Genomic DNA, 15,742 nt, shown 5'->3' on the forward strand with positions numbered 1-15,742 from the left:
TTAGATCTAACTTTGCTTGCTGTTCCTTGATAGGTGACTTTATTGATAACCATCCTTGGCTTCAGATCTCTTTTCAGTTGTTAAGTGAGAAGTGTGGGATAGCTTTCTAGTTTTCTCTAGGTCCCAATTTAATGATTCATAGTTTTAGTTAGGTGCTTTTGGTACTTATTGGTGTATTTATCATGATTCAGTTCCTAGAAAGAAGTGCAGTACTGAGAGTATAAATCCCTTCATGTTTATATGAGGCAGGAAAAAACCAAAAAACATGAGACGGCCATGTTTGTTGCTCTAGATAATGCTTCTCTCCCATTGTAGATATTACATATGATTTAACAGCTCTCGTATGATCCTAAGAGATGAAACTTTGTTTTACTTCTGGTAATGCTCTTTAAATCATCCTGAATAATTTTTCTTTCAGAAACCTGTAATCGTTCAGTTAAAGTCCAGAATTACGCTTGAATGCCTTACACCTCTGCTCTTTCTTTCCTGATTCCACAGATCCTTTCGTAACAGCTGGCCCAGGTTTCTACAGGTATTCAATTCATATCATTATATGTGGAGTGAACTACAAATGTTTAAAAACAAATCCTAAATTGAGCTTACATTTTGAATAAAGGTACTGCATTATTATTTAGTTACTCAGTATGTATTTATCGAACCGCTTATGTTCTCAGCATTGTTTTTGGTCTTCAGTGAGGAAGGCACTTTGCCTTCAGGGAGTTGTCATTCTACTGTGGGAAACATAATAAACAGAATAGTTTGAGGTGGTGGTGAATGCCCTGAAGAAAACAGGACCATGCACTGGCCAATGAAGAATGAATGGAAGTGGGGCTGTACTGTAGAGTGAGCGGTCTAACTTATTTTTAGAGGTGATGATTTGTGATCAGTTACTAAAAAGAATCAGTCATACTGATAATTTGGAGGACTCTTGCAGACAGAGGGAACAACGAATGCATTGGGATTGTATTTGATTCTGAAAAATCTACAAGTGTTGTTTGGTTTGTGTGTTAGGCTTTTCCATAATTCCTGATAGACAATGTAAAAAGAAAGGATACAAATATTTTATGTGTAGCAACCAAATGTAATGTGTTGACCTTGTTTAAATCCTCACTCAAATCAATTGTAGGAAGTCATTTTTGGAACACTTTTAGGGAACTATGAATGTGAATGGATATCAGATATCAAGGATGTTAGATATCAAGGAATTATGTTAATTTTGTTAGGGATGATAACGACATTATGTTTATCTAAGCATCCATTGGCGATTCTTGCCTCTGTTGATCTTTACTTTGTTGGTTGCAAAATGCTTATTTTCAAACTCTCCCAACTCCTCTATCTTATCAATAGGCCTTCTGTTGTATGAAAGAAGCACTCTTATCTGTTATCAATATGTATGTACCTATGTACTTCCTGTTTTATTTTACTGCCTTTACTTATTTTGGTGCTCAAATTATCCTACATTTGTCCCATGGGAGCCTCTCCACCCTGGCTCCTGTTTTTTGACATACCTAATTTTTTATGAGTACTTTATTTCCTCTCTGGCACAACAAGATGGTCAAGCTCATCTTAAATCTTCCCTGTCTCAGTCTTGGAATCAGCTTTCCTCTAAGGAGCCCTGGTTCCTTTTAGTGGGAGCCCAATTTGCTTTTGAGGTATCTGTTTATATATAGAAATAATCTCTTATTTCCTGGATTAGGAGATCCTCGGAGAAACCTAAACTTAAATTAGATGTTGATAGTGAGTTTATATTTCTATGAAGATTTTATTTATGAAGGAAATAAGTGTAGTAATTAATTTACCATAAAACATTATATTAGTTTCCTATTTTTTCAAATAAGTTCGATTTGATCTGAATTATGATCAAATGAAGTAGGTAAAAAATAAAATTTTACTTTGTGCCACATCATAACAGTTAATCACTTAACTGTTAAAAATGACAAGGTGTACATACGTCACTGTTTTTAAGTCATCAGACATTCTAGTCTGAAGGAAACTGTTGCTTTTTAGCTAGGTTTTTAAATGAGATTTTTTATTATAATATAGAATAATGCTTCAAATATGAGTGGAAACACATGCACATTTTTCTCAAAAGTTGTAACTTGGGATGTTTCACAACCATTCTTTCACCTATGTGTGGAGATTTGCTTTATTTACTTATCTTTTAACTCTGACTTGTAAGTATTTTTCCAGTCAGTATTTTGGGCTTTTTGCTTTTTAAAACCAGCTCTGGCCAGTTTTATTAAAGGAAAATTTTGTGTGATTTGCTGTTCAATCTGTTCTGGCATGCTTCTTGTGATGTCAGACTCACCTGCATCAGTGATAACCGGTGTGCACACTCTGCAGTTATTTCCCACGTGCTGTGCCCAGTTCCGTGTTATTGCCAGTGTAGTGATGGACACCATTTTTGGCCAAACATGGTGTAATATTCTACTTCAGATTTCCTCAAGGCTGGGCAGTTGTTGGCGAGGATCATCAGTTTTGTTTTGTCACATCTGATCATTTTCAGCTGCTTGTACATCAGCGCACACTTCCACTTTTCCTAACTAGTTGGAGACTAGAGGGGATTGACTCCAGCGACTTTTTTTGTCTTCTTTGCGACCACCATCTTCCTGCCTTAGGTGCAGGACAGCACCGACCAAGACAGCCACCAAGATACCAGACAGTATTTTGAATGGCTTTTAACCAGTTAATATTTGAGGCAATTAATATGTGTACATGGTTTAACATTTTTTTAATGTTTATTTTTGAGAGAGAGGGAGACAGAGAATCCAGAGCAGGCTCCAGGTTCCAGGCTCCGAGCTGTCAGTACAGAGCCTAGTGTGGGACTTAACCCCACAGACTATGAGATCATGACCTGAGCTTAAACTCTTAGAGTTTTTTTTTTCTTTCTGGCATTTATGTTCATATTTCTAAATATGCTGATATGTCTACTTAACTACTTTTGATGCCAATTTTTTTTGTTTTTTTAAAAACATATTTAAGTTTTAAAGATAAAAGCAATATAAAGGGTACCAAATTCATAAGCTACAAGGGGCATACAGGGAAAAATAAGCTTTCTTGCCATCCCTGTTCTTTTCCTGGAGATCTATCTCCTCTTACTATTTTATATGTATACAGGATAGCAGTATGTCCTCTTGTGGGGGGGAGGATCTGCACGTGTTTCAGAAAGTTGACTGAGTTGAATGAAAGTATTTGATAATACTAAGTTCTTCTTCACTGCTTAACTGTGTTGACATTTGCAGTGATACTATAAACACGGTGATGGGCAAAGCTGCTAGCTCTGCAGTGCATATTAAGACAGTGGCTAAAACTGTACTAATAGTCATCAGATTTTTCATTACTACACATTTACCAAGCCAGTTTCATTTATGAATGAAAACCATGAAAAAAAGCAAAAACAAAACCAGTTTCATTTAACAATGTCTTTTAAAACCAGTAGAACCTGTTAATTTTATTAATCTTGACCCTTGAGTACATGTCTTTTTAATATTTTTTTCTTTTTAATAATTCATGTGATAAAATCAGAATGTTATAAGGCACTTCTGCTCCATCCCAAAATATGCTTTTCTTGAAAAAAAAGTACTTGTGTGATTGAGTTGCAGGCTGAACTAGCAAACTTAGTTGCTTTTTTTTTTTTTTTTTTTTTTTTGGTGAAACTGTATTTTTTACTTGAAAGAATGACAAACTATAGTTATTTAAACATGGGTATTTATGTGTATTTTCTCAGAAATGAATGAAGTGAGCCTGTCACTTTATGGAAAACAACTGACAGATTACTGCCAAGATAAAATTAAGGCTTCCAAGCAAATTAGAATTTTGGAAAACATATCTGCCACTATGAGTTTGGCAGCTTCTTAGGACCTTTTTGATGAAATTGATGGTGATGTGAACAAAATGTGTGTGTGTGGTGTGTGTGTGTGTGCGCGCGTGCGTGTGTGCGTGTGTGTGTGTGTGTGTGTGTGTGTGTGTATGTGTGTGTGTGGTTTTTTGGCTATTGTATAATGAAATGTGTCAGTGATTGGAAGATATGCATTACTTCATGGACTAACTTTTCATATGACCAGTGAGTGATATTACAAAATCATGTGTGTGGTGAAAGATCTATATAAGTGCAAGATCTCGATAGAATTTTAATGAAATAAGAAGTTTCATTGATAAGGTATCAGATTCAACATTGCAAGTAACCTTTACAAAATTATACTTACTAAGTTTTGTTTTGGGTTAATATAGAAGAATAGTATATACACTTACCTGATGGAGTTATTAAAGATATTCTTCTTTTTTTTTAGTTTATTTATTTGTTTTGAGAGAGACAATGAGCAGGGTGGTGAGGGGCAGAGGAGGGGGGGCCTCAAGCAGGCTCTGTGCTGCTAGCTGTGGAACCTGATGTGGGCTCAAACCCATGAACTGCAGGATCATGACCTGAGCCGAAACCAAGAGTTGGATGCTTAACCAACTGAGCCACCCAGATACTCTTCTCTTTTAGCTACATATTTGTGTGAAACTGGATTTCTTATTAGACTGAATATAGAAGCAGATTTAAGAATCCAGGTTTCTTCCAATAAGTCAGACATTAAAGAGATTAGCAAAAATGTGTAACAGTACCACTTTAACTTTTTTTAAAAACTATAAATGTTACTTAATATTAGCATATAATAGGTTTACTATTGCTGTTTTAAAAAAATAATTTTTAAAGCATTTATCAATTTTATTTTCTAATATTGATAAATATAAGCTACATGTTTAAAGTTTTAGGGAGTTCTCAATTATTTTTAGATTCTAAAGGGGTTCACAAATCAAAACCTTTGAGCATTGCTGTTCCAGTTATCTTTTGCATTATCTCTTGACTTCTTGGGGAAAATAAATTCATACTTCTTTCTTCACCCTTTCTTTTGATATAGTTGTGTCACAATTTTAGATTATTTTAAGTAATAATTCAGCATATATTTCTTGAATACCAACTGTGTGTTCTAAGATTTGGGACATATAATAGTGATGAAACAAAGACTAACTTTTGGTAAAACAAGTACATTTTACAAATGATGACTCTGGAAATAACTGAGATGGAAAAAGAAGATGGGGGTGAGGTGAGCTTTTTAAATATAAGATGATCGAGAATGGTCTCAAGGACAAGCATTTTTAGCACAGACTGGAAGGAAACAAGTGAGACCCTCATGGCTCTCTGGGGGACAAGCATTCTGAGCAGATTCAATAGCATAGCATACTTGGCCTCCTCAAGAAAAAGCCAAGAAGCTGTTGTGACTGGAGTGGAGTGGATGAGGAGACTGGTGATTTCTGATTTATTAGCTTTCAGGACATCTTAGCCGTTATTTTTTTTTTCTTTCTGTTCTCTTTTTGGAGTTGTTGTCAGGTGATAAGATTTTGTTGCTCTTTCTTGCTATTAGATCCTTTTCTTTTTTGGTGAATTAAAAAAATTTTTTTTCATTTAGTGGAGATTGCAAGGATTTTGAGAGAAAGTTCCACGTATAATTTACCATGTTTGTTAAACAAAATGTGAACTTTTGATAAATACCAGGAGCGAGTTACATTGTTGACATGGAAATGGGCGCTCTTCCCAACTTTTAGTGGTAGAATCATGTTTAAAATATGTGGAAAAGTACACATGTAAATAGGTTCACTTTACAAAGTCTGAGTCTACTTGAACAGCTGTGTTCTTTAATACAAAATAGTCATTAAGTGAAGAAAATCATGTGATGTAAGATTTTTATTACAGAACATCTACAGAATGACTCACAGGTTTGATTGTATTTTCTGTGAAATCACATGTCTTTAAAGAACTATATATAATACTAGATAAAAATGAACATTTTATGGAGTGCTGTGCAGCCATAAAAAAGGGATGAGATTTTGCCACTTGTGACAACATAGATTGATTTAGAGGATATTATGCTAAGTGAAATAAATCAGAGAAAGGCAAATACCATATGATTTCACTTACATGTAGACTCTAAAAAATAAATGAATAAACAAAAAGGTAGAATCAGGGCTATAAGTAAAGAGAACAAACATAGTTGCTAGAGGGGAGAGGAGAGGACGGACAAAATAGGTGAAAGGGGCTCGGAGATACAGACTTGCAGTTATGGAATGAATGAGTCATAGGAATAAAAGGTACAGAATAGGGAATATAGTCAATGGTATTATGTAGCATTTTCTGACAGATGGTAGCTACACTTGTGAACATAGCATAATAGAGAGATTGAATCATTATGTTGTACACCTACAACTAATGTTACATTGTGTGTCAACTATACTTAAAAAGTTTTTTGGTCATAATAAAATGAAAAGACGAGGAATAGGTCAAATACAGACTTCTGTCTTTACCTATATAAGTCTGAGGGAATATATAGAGTTTGATTGTTGAAAAACAACTAACCATCTTATTTTCTTTTCTATTTATTTTTTGTTTTTTTAATTTTTGTTTTATTTTTACATTTTCTTAATGTTTTATTTTTGAGAGACAAGGAGACAAGAGAGTGAGCAGGGAGTGGGCAGAGAGAGAGGGAGATACAGAATCTGAAGCAGGCTCCAGGCTCTAAGCTGTCAGCACAGAGCCTGCTGTGGGGCTCAAACCCATGAACTGTGAGGTCATGACCTGACCAAAGTCAGCCACTTAACGAACTGAACCACCCAGGCACCCCCTATCTTTTTTTATTTTTAATGTTTATTTATTTTTGAGAGTGAGAGAGAGGAAGGGGGAAAAGGCAGAGAGAGAAGGAGACACAGAATCCAAAGCAGGCTCCAGGCTCTGAGCTGTACGCGCAGAGCCCAATGTGGGACTCGAATCTGTGAATGGTGAGATTATGATCTGAGGCAAAGTCATATGCTTAACCAACTGAGCCACCCAGATGTCCCTAACCATCTTATTTTCATAACCACCTTCCTGCCTGCCATTTCTTTGACTTGCCTTTACCCTTATTCTCCACTTGAGGAGATCTTACGTTAAAAAAACAAGTTTTTAATGTTTTATGTATTTTAGAGAGAAGACAGAGTATGAGTGGGGAAGGGGCAGAGGAGGGGGAGACACAGACTCTGAAGCAGGTTCCAGGCCCTGAGCTGTCAGCACAGAGCCTGGCGTCGGGCTTGAACTCATGAACCTCGAGAGTAACCCCTCAGTTACTCCACTTTAATCGACCTTTAGCACTGTGGAGGCTAAGTTCCAAAAATCTCCATGGAAAATAGAAGAAATTGTAGCTGAGTAATCTTATTTACAAATATCTAATATAAAAATAATGTTATGGGAACTGAAGTCATGAATGAACATATGAAAGCCTACACAACTATCATTTAATTTTTAAAATGTAAGAGAACAAAATCAGCAACTTCTGTAAGAATTAAGATCCAGATGTTTGTGGCAGACCTTCGGCAAGTGGCCTGACTTTCTATAATTCTTGGTTCCTTGGAGATCATAGTTTTTAAAATGAAATAAAAACATGGCACGTGATTCCTTACAGGCCTTACCTGATCTGGACCTTGACCACCTCTGAGCCATCTGTGTGCCATCTTTCTTTCTTCCTACTCCCCTTCTTTCTCTTGTTTGCTGTTTGGTAGGCCTGTTCCTACCACATGATCTTTCTTTATTATTTTCTCTGCTAGAAATGCTCTTTCTTCCTTTAGCATTGAGTGGTGTGGCTGACTGGTGGCTTGGCTTGTTCCTTTTCATGATTCAGGTCTTTAGCTTCTTAGTGAGGAACCCACTGATGGTCAGCTTTTACTCTTTATTTTCTTAATAGCACAATTTCTCTCCAAAATTATCTTGATTGTCTACTTGTACCTTGTTTGTCCTCATTTGCGTGTAATTTTAATGAAAGCAAAGTCTGTCTATCTCCTGTTCATGGCTATTCCCAGTGTCTACAACAGTGGCCACGTTATAATAGACTCTCAGTAAATACTTGTTGAATGAAAATAGTAAACTGAGTAAATGGTAGCTAATGTGTTATCAATGATAGTATATCTTCTAAAATATTAATAAGCTACTGTAAAATTAATTTCTATTGCCTAGGTAACATTTCGAGATTCTGATCTGATCCCAGGTGTTGGGGCAGAAAAAGTTTGGATTACATAACTTGTGTTTATCCTGTGATTTGCCATCACAGAGTACATTATTCTTCTTAGATTCTTGAATTTACCAATTTTATTCCCATGTGAATGAATATTTTTCTTCACAGATAGCAGTTCTAGATAGCAGTTCTAAGACCTGGACTTAATTTCACTCTTCTTTATCTTGAACAAGCTTCAGTTTAAAATATTTTTTTCTTTTTAGTGTGCCTGGGTGGCTCAGTTGGTTAAGTGTCCTATCTTGATTTCTACTTGGGTCGTGCTCTCATGGTCGTGAGTTCGAGCCCCACGGTGGCTCTGCTCTGACAGCCTGTGTGCAGGTGTGTGCACGTGCTCTCCTGCTCGCTCTCTCTCCCTGAAATAAATAAATATTTGAAAAAAAGTCTTCTTTTCTTTCCTGTCATTATTATTAATCTTCAGTTACTCTTTTTCTGATTATCTCTAACAGAAAGAACTCATATATATACTGAAACCAAAATTCTAAAGATTATCCCAAAATATATAAGTAAATGTGTTGAGGCTAGACTTACATGTATGGGAATCCACATTGGGGTTAAGATTACTATGTATACCCAGAATATGAGTGTTTTGGTGGCGGGGTGGGGGGGGATAGAATAGCATCTTAACTCTCTTCTTAATTATGACCTTGAGCAGTGGCTAGTAGCAAAAAAACCCAAATGGGTTTTTTGAATACTGGCTGATAGTAGCATAGAGGGTAGGAAATCCTTGGTTTCTCCAGACTTGTATCCTCAGTTGTCTAATACACTTACTATTATAGTTCTTGTCACAAGGATTTTCACTCTGCTGTCAGAGTACACAGACCCAAGGAAGAGAAAAATGTCATTTAGTCAAAATAACCTTGGAAATCCCTAAAGTTGCCCATAAAATATAAAACATAGAGACACAATCTCTCAGAGTTCAACGTATACTGTTTTTCTTTCAGTATTGGAACAAATCACATTTCATTGTTAAACTCTAAATGAAGTGGTAGGCTGTGTTTATGGTTCGTGTTTTGGGAAAAATAAATGGCTCTAAACATTAGAATCTGACAGCACAGCAAGATGTTATCACGAGAGGCACATGGGAAGTGAGACCAACTAGAGAATAGTAAAATTTTATCTTCTTGTGTTCATTCTGGGTTTATAATTATTGAGCAGAATTGCAAGCATAATCTACATGGTTTAAATTATTTTTTCCTTGTTTTCGTATTGTTGAATTCACATTATGGGTGTGCTCTCTACCTAGAGGTATTTTCCATAATCCAGTTTTCAGTGTGCCTTTACTTTCAGTCATTAAAATGTCAGTGTTATCTGTCTGTTTTTTCCCTTTATGACTCTAGTTCTTATTCTTTAGAACATGTTCTTAATTAATATTCTTCAGCTTACATATTTTGACCTAAATCATGCAGGAAGAGCAAAAGCAAGTTTTATTTGAATAAACTTGTTGGAATTTATCCAAGGGGAAATCGTTTCCTTGGGCAGTTTTGCTCACCACATTAGATCCTACATTCTCAGCCAGCTGCCATCGTTCCTAATCTAGTTTTTTGTTTTATTTGTATTATTTTGTTACCCCACCCTTTGGGTACTTTAACACTTCAGGGGTTTTGTGTTTTTTTTTTTTTAATGTTTACTTATTTATTTTGAGAGAGGAGAGAGAGAGAGAGAGAGAAAGCCCAAGTGGGAGGAGGGGCAGAGAGAGAGGGAGAGAATTCCAGGCAGGCTTTGTGTTGTCATCGGGAGTGCAGGCTCCACCTCACCATCATGAGATCATGAGCTGAGCCGAAACCAAGAGTCTGACTCTTAACAGTCTGCGCCATCCAGGTGCCCCAGGGTTTTGATCTGATCTTCAAGAGGAATTGAGGTTCATCTGAATAAGATAGACTAACTTGAGGTAGGTGTACCTAAGAGAATTGAAGGCCTTCCCCCTCCAGCCTCCTGCCAACAAAAAGAAAGAAAGAAAAGGAAATGGGAATCTTGTGGATTTTTTTTGCCAGGATGATTTCTAAAAGCTAGTTAGTTGACTTTTCACGTTTAAAAACAATAATAAAAGCCAGCGTGTGCATACATGATTTTGTTTAAAACTTACAAGAACCCTTTAACGTAAATATTTCCATTTTTCAGATGAGGAGGTTAGGCATTCAATGGTTAGTAACTTGCTAAAGACAGCAGTAATGGAGTTGAAGGGATTTAAGTTAGTCAGTTTCGGCTCACCTAAGAAAGGAATTCCAAAATTCAGGAGCTTAACCAATATTTCTGTATTGCCTTTAAGGAAGATTGTGAGGTATATTTTTATTTCCAGCGGGCATGGTCTTTGTCAGAAGAGACAAGTATGGTGATATTTTATTTGAATGGTGTGATGGGGGTGCTTAATTTCTCTGTATATCCCAGATTGTCTATAGGGGACATATTTTTTTTAAGTTGTTTTTTTTTTTTTTAATATTTGGGGCACCTGGGTGGCTCAGCTGGTTGAGCGTCCAACTATGGCTCAGGTCATGATTTTGTGGTCTGTGGGTTCAAGTCCTGCATTGGGCTCTATGCTGACAGCTCAGAACCTGAAGCCTGCTTCAGATTCTGTGTCTCCCTCTCTCTCTGCCCCTTACCTGCTCAGGCTCTGTCTCTCTCTGTCTCAAAAATAAATAAAACATTAAAAAATTTTTAAATAGCCGTCAGCACAGAACCTGACGCGGGGTTCGAACCCACGAATGTGAGATCTGACCTGAGCCGAGGTCGGAGGCCTAACCGACTGAGCCACCCAGGCGCCCCTAAATATTTTTTAATGTTTATTTTTGAGATGAGAGAGGGAGGGATGGTGGCGGGAGGGGCAAAGAGAAGGAGACACAATCTGAAGCAGGCTCCAGGCTCTGAGCTGTCAGCACAGAGCCCGATGCAAGGCTTGAACCCAATAGATCGTGAGATTGTGACCTGAGCTGAAGTCAGTTAGCTGACAGCCATTCAGGCCCCCTAAATTTTTTTTAATGCTTATTTTTGAGACAGAGACAGAGTGGGGGGGTGCAGAGAGCGGGATAGAAAAGGTATTTTAAAAATTAATTGAGGTATAATTTATATACACTATAAGGCACATAAATTTACTGTTCAGTGAATTTTGGCAAATGTATATAAATGCATGTAGCCAACAGTCTAATCAGGATATAAAATATTCTATCACGATAGAAAGTTTTTTCTTGCTCCTCTGTCATCTTTCACCCTGTCTCTTACCATAGGCAACTACTGTTTTGATGTTTGACATTACAGATTAATTTGTTTTACAGCTTTTTGTGTTTGGCTTCTTTTGCTCCTCATGTTTTCCTTCTAGCATTTTGTTGTGAAAATTTTCAAACATATAAGTTGAAAGAATTGTACAGTGAACACCCATTTCCCCATCACATACATTCTGTAATTAACAATTTGCTGTTTTTTGTTTTATCTCCTGTCTGCTCATTCCTCTAACCACCCTTCAGTCAAGTTTACTGGTGGTTTGTTTTATGATTTATTTATTTGTTTGTTTATGAATTTATGAGTTTATTTGGTGTGAGAGAGAGCCGGTAGGGGAGGAGTACAGACAGAGGGAGAGAGAGAATCCCAAGCCGGCTCTGTGCTGCCACTGCAGAGCCCAGTGTGGGGCTTTATCTCACAATTGTGAGATCATGACCTGAGCTGAAATCAAGAGTCGGATGTTCAACCAAGCCACCGAGGCACCCCTGTTTTGTGTTTTAAAGTAAATTACAGATAATCCATAAATAAATTCAGCTTCCATATTATTAACTAGAGCTGAATATTTGTTTATACTTCTTTTTTTTTTAATGTTTTTATTTATTTTTGATACAGAAAGAGACAGAGCATGAGAGGGGGAGGGGCAGAGAGAGGGGGAGACACAGGATCTGAAGCAGGCTCCAGGCTCTGAGCTAGATGTCAGCACAGAGCCTGACGCGGGGTCGAACCCACAAATGTGAGATCTGACCTGAGCCGAAGTCGGAGGCTTAACCGCCTGAGCCACTGAGGCGCCCCTATACTTATTTGTTTTTAAGGTAAAATTTATATATAGTGAAATGCATAAATCTTAAGTATATGATTTAAGTTTTGTCAAATATAGGTCTGTGAACCCAAGTCCTTATGAAGAAATAGAACATTACCAACACTTTAGAAAGTTCCCTCATGTACCCCGTTTAGTTGTTTCTTCTACCCTTTAATCCTTTGTGGAACACCACCAGTTTTACTTTTTTAATTTTCTTTAAAAAAGTTTTTTTTACATTTATATATTATTGAGAGACAGAGAGAGACAGAGCATGAATGGGGTAGGGGCAGAGAGAGAAGGAGACACAGAATATGAAGCAAGTTTCAGGCTCTGAGCAAGTGTCAGCACAGCACAGCACAGCGCCTGAACCCACGAACTGTGAGATCATGACCTGAGCTGAAGTTGGTCACTCAGCCGATTGAGCCACCCAGTTGTCCCAAACACAACCAGTTTTAATTTGCTTTTAACTTAGGTTAGGTTTTCCTATTCTAGAACGTAATACATGTGGAATCATATACTTTGGTTTTTTCTTTAATTTATTTTTTAAATTTATATCCAAGTTAGTTAGCATATAGTGCAACAATGATTTCAGGAATAGATTCCTTAATGCCCCCTACCCATTTAGCCCATGTCCCCTCCTACCCCCCTCTAGTAACCCTCAGTTTGTTCTCCGTATTTGTCTCTTATGTTTTGTCCCCCTCCCGGTTTTTATATTATTTTTGCTTTCCTTCCCTTATGTTCACCTGTTTTGTATTTTAAAGTCCTCATATGAATGAAGTCATATGATATTTGTCTTTCACTAACTAATTTCGCTTAGCATATTACACTCTAGTTCCATCCACGTAGTTGTAAATGACAAGATTTCATTCTGTTTATTTGCCGAGTAATTCTCCATTTTATATATACACCACGTTTTCTTTATCCATTTACCCATCGATGGACATTGGGCTCTTTTCATACTTCGGCTATTGTCGATAGTGCTGCTATAAACATTGGGGTGCATGTGTCCCTTCAAAACAGCACACCTGTATCCCTTGGATAAATACCTAGTAGTGCAATCGCTGGGTCATAGGGTAGTTCTAGTTCTAATTTTCTGAGAAATCTCCATACTGTTTTACAGAGTGGCTGCACCAGAGATCCTTTTTCTCTGCATCCTTGCCAACATCTTTTGTTGCCTGAGTTGTTAATGTTAGCCATTCTGACGGGTGTGAGGTGGTATCTCATTGTGGTTTTGATATGTATTTCCCTGATGATGAGTGATGTTGAGCATTTTTTCATGTGGCATTTGGCCATCTGCATGTCTTTGGAAAAGTGTCTATTCATGTCTTTTGTCCATTTCTTCACTGAATTATTTGTTTTTTGGGTAGTGAGTTCTATATTGGTTTTAGATATGAACCTTTCCTCTAATACGTTGTTTGCAAATATCTTCTCCCATGCCATTGGTTTTTCTTTTAGTTCTGTTAATTCTTTCCTTCACTGTGCAGAAGCTTTTTATTTTTGATGAGGTGCCAGGAGTTCATTTTTGCTTTTGTTTCCCTTGCCCCTGGAGATGTGTTGAGTAAACTGTTGCTGCGGCCGAAGTCTGAGATGTTTTTGCCTGCTTTCCTCCAGGATTTTGATGGCTTCCTATCTTACATTTAGGTCTTTTATCCATTTTGAGTTTATTTTTGTGTATGGTGTAAGAAAGTGGTCCAGGTTCATGTTTCTGCGTGTCGCTGTCCAGTTTTCCCAGCACCAGTTGCTGAAGAGGCTGTCTTTATTCCATTGGATATTCTTTCCTGCTCTGTCAAAGAGGAGTTGGCCATATGTTTCTGGATCCATTGCTGGGCTCTCTATTCTGTTTCATTGATCTGAGGGTCTGTTTTTGTGCCATGGAATCATGTACTTTGTATTTGATTTCTTTCCCTTAGCAGGATGTTTTTGAGAATTTCCTATAATGTTAGTTCTATCAGTAGTTCATTCTGTTACTGTTGTTGCTGCTGCAGTTTGCTATTCTATTTATGTATCATAATTTTTTTAATATATTCTAGTTGATTTTTATATATATCCTAGTTTTATATATCCTTATTGATTTGTTTTCCCCAAATTTTTGGTTCTTCTGAGTAAAGCTGTGAACATTCACATACAAATGTTTTGTATACCTGCGTTTTCAAACCTGGGTGTGAAATTACTAGATCTTAGGTTCTAGATGTATGTGTGACTTTATTAGAAACTACCAAAGAGCTGTATGTGGAGTTCCAGTTGTGCCACATCCTTGTTAACCTTTGGTGGTGGTTTTGGTCTAAAAGTTTTAGCTTTTTATTGGGTGTACAGTTTTATCTCATTGTGGTTTTAATGTCATTTGCCTGATGACTAAAGATATCAAGCATTTTTTCATGTACTCATTGGCCATGTATATATGTTTTGAGAATATTTTGGGGGGGTGGGCTTGTCTTATTAAGATGAGAGAGTTTTGCATATTTTCAACTTATGTGTATACTTATATACACACAAATTACACAGACATAAATGCTTTTTAAAATTTTTTGTACAGAGCTTATTACCTTGCTTTTTTGTTTTCTTAAAGGTATTTGTGAAGAGCAGATTTTCATTTTGGTAAAGTGTAGTATTTCAATTTATTTTATTTTAAGTGTTTTTATTTTGAGAGAGAGAGAGTACAAGCAGGGGAGGGCTAGAGAGAGAGAGAAAGAGAGAGAATGAGAATGAATCCCAAGTAGTGCTGACAGCACAGAGCCTGACATGGGACTCAAACCTGTGAGCCATGAGATCATGCTCTAAGCCAAAATCAGGCATCAGTTGCTTAACTGAGAGCCGCCCAGCCACTTCTAGTTTATCAATTTATAAAAACTGGGTACTGCTGTTTGTGTTCGGAGACCTTGCCCATGGTATGATGATATATATCTTTTGCTATGTTTCTTTCGGATATTTAAGGTTTAGCTTTTTTTCCCTTCTAAATGTTTATTTTTGACAGACAGACAGACAGGCAGTCAGAGAGACAGAGCATGAATCAGGGAGGGGGAGAGAGAGACACATAGAATCTGATGCAGGCTCCAGGCTTTGAGCTGTCGGCACAGAGCCCAACATGGGGCTCAAACTCACAAACTGTGAGATCATGACCTGAGCTGAAGTCGGACACTTAACTAACTGAGCCACGTGGGCACCCCTAAGGTTTAGCTTTTAGGTCTAAGTCTGTCGTCCATTTTTTAAAATTTATACATTTACAGAGAGAGAGAGAGAGAGAGGTTGCATGTGTGCGCGTCCATGTTGAGGGGAGGGGGAGCAGAGAGAGAGAGAGGGAGAGAGAGGGATTCCCAAGCAGGCTCTTCCCTGTCAGCACAAAGCCCGACACAGGGCTCTACCCCTCGAACCATGAGATCATGCCCCAAAACAAAATCAAGAATCAAATGCTTAACCGACTGAGCCACCCAGACACCCCAGTCTGTGATCCATTTGGAGTTAATTTTTGTGTCTGGTGTGAGGTAGAGAGTTTTATCCACATGGTTCATCAGTTTTTCCACCACCATTTGTTGAAAAGAGTATTTCTTTCCTATTATCTTGGCACCCTTATTGAAAAATCCCTTGATGATATGTATGAGTCTATTTCTGGACTCTACAGTCTATCCTTATGCCACTACCACCCTGTTTTGTTTTAATC

General features: G+C 37.3%; 1 protein-coding gene across 7 annotated transcripts in view; it reads left to right on the forward strand.

Annotated features, from left to right (window-relative positions):
* RNF111 (ring finger protein 111) overlaps positions 1–15,742 on the forward strand; it is an 83,791-nt gene that overhangs the window by 2,253 nt on the left and 65,796 nt on the right. Inside the window, exon 2 of one of the 7 annotated variants that reach the window (XM_029950653.1) lies at positions 419–532. The exons of 5 other annotated variants lie outside the window; for them this stretch is intronic. The gene's annotated coding sequence lies outside the window, so the exon portion shown is untranslated. The remainder of the gene's footprint in view (positions 1–418; positions 533–15,742) is intronic. One more of the 7 variants, XM_029950654.1, reaches the window with a different exon arrangement.

Source organism: Suricata suricatta, chromosome 9, assembly GCF_006229205.1.
Source record: "Suricata suricatta isolate VVHF042 chromosome 9, meerkat_22Aug2017_6uvM2_HiC, whole genome shotgun sequence".
In the NCBI taxonomy this organism is placed as follows: Eukaryota; Metazoa; Chordata; class Mammalia; order Carnivora; family Herpestidae; genus Suricata; species Suricata suricatta.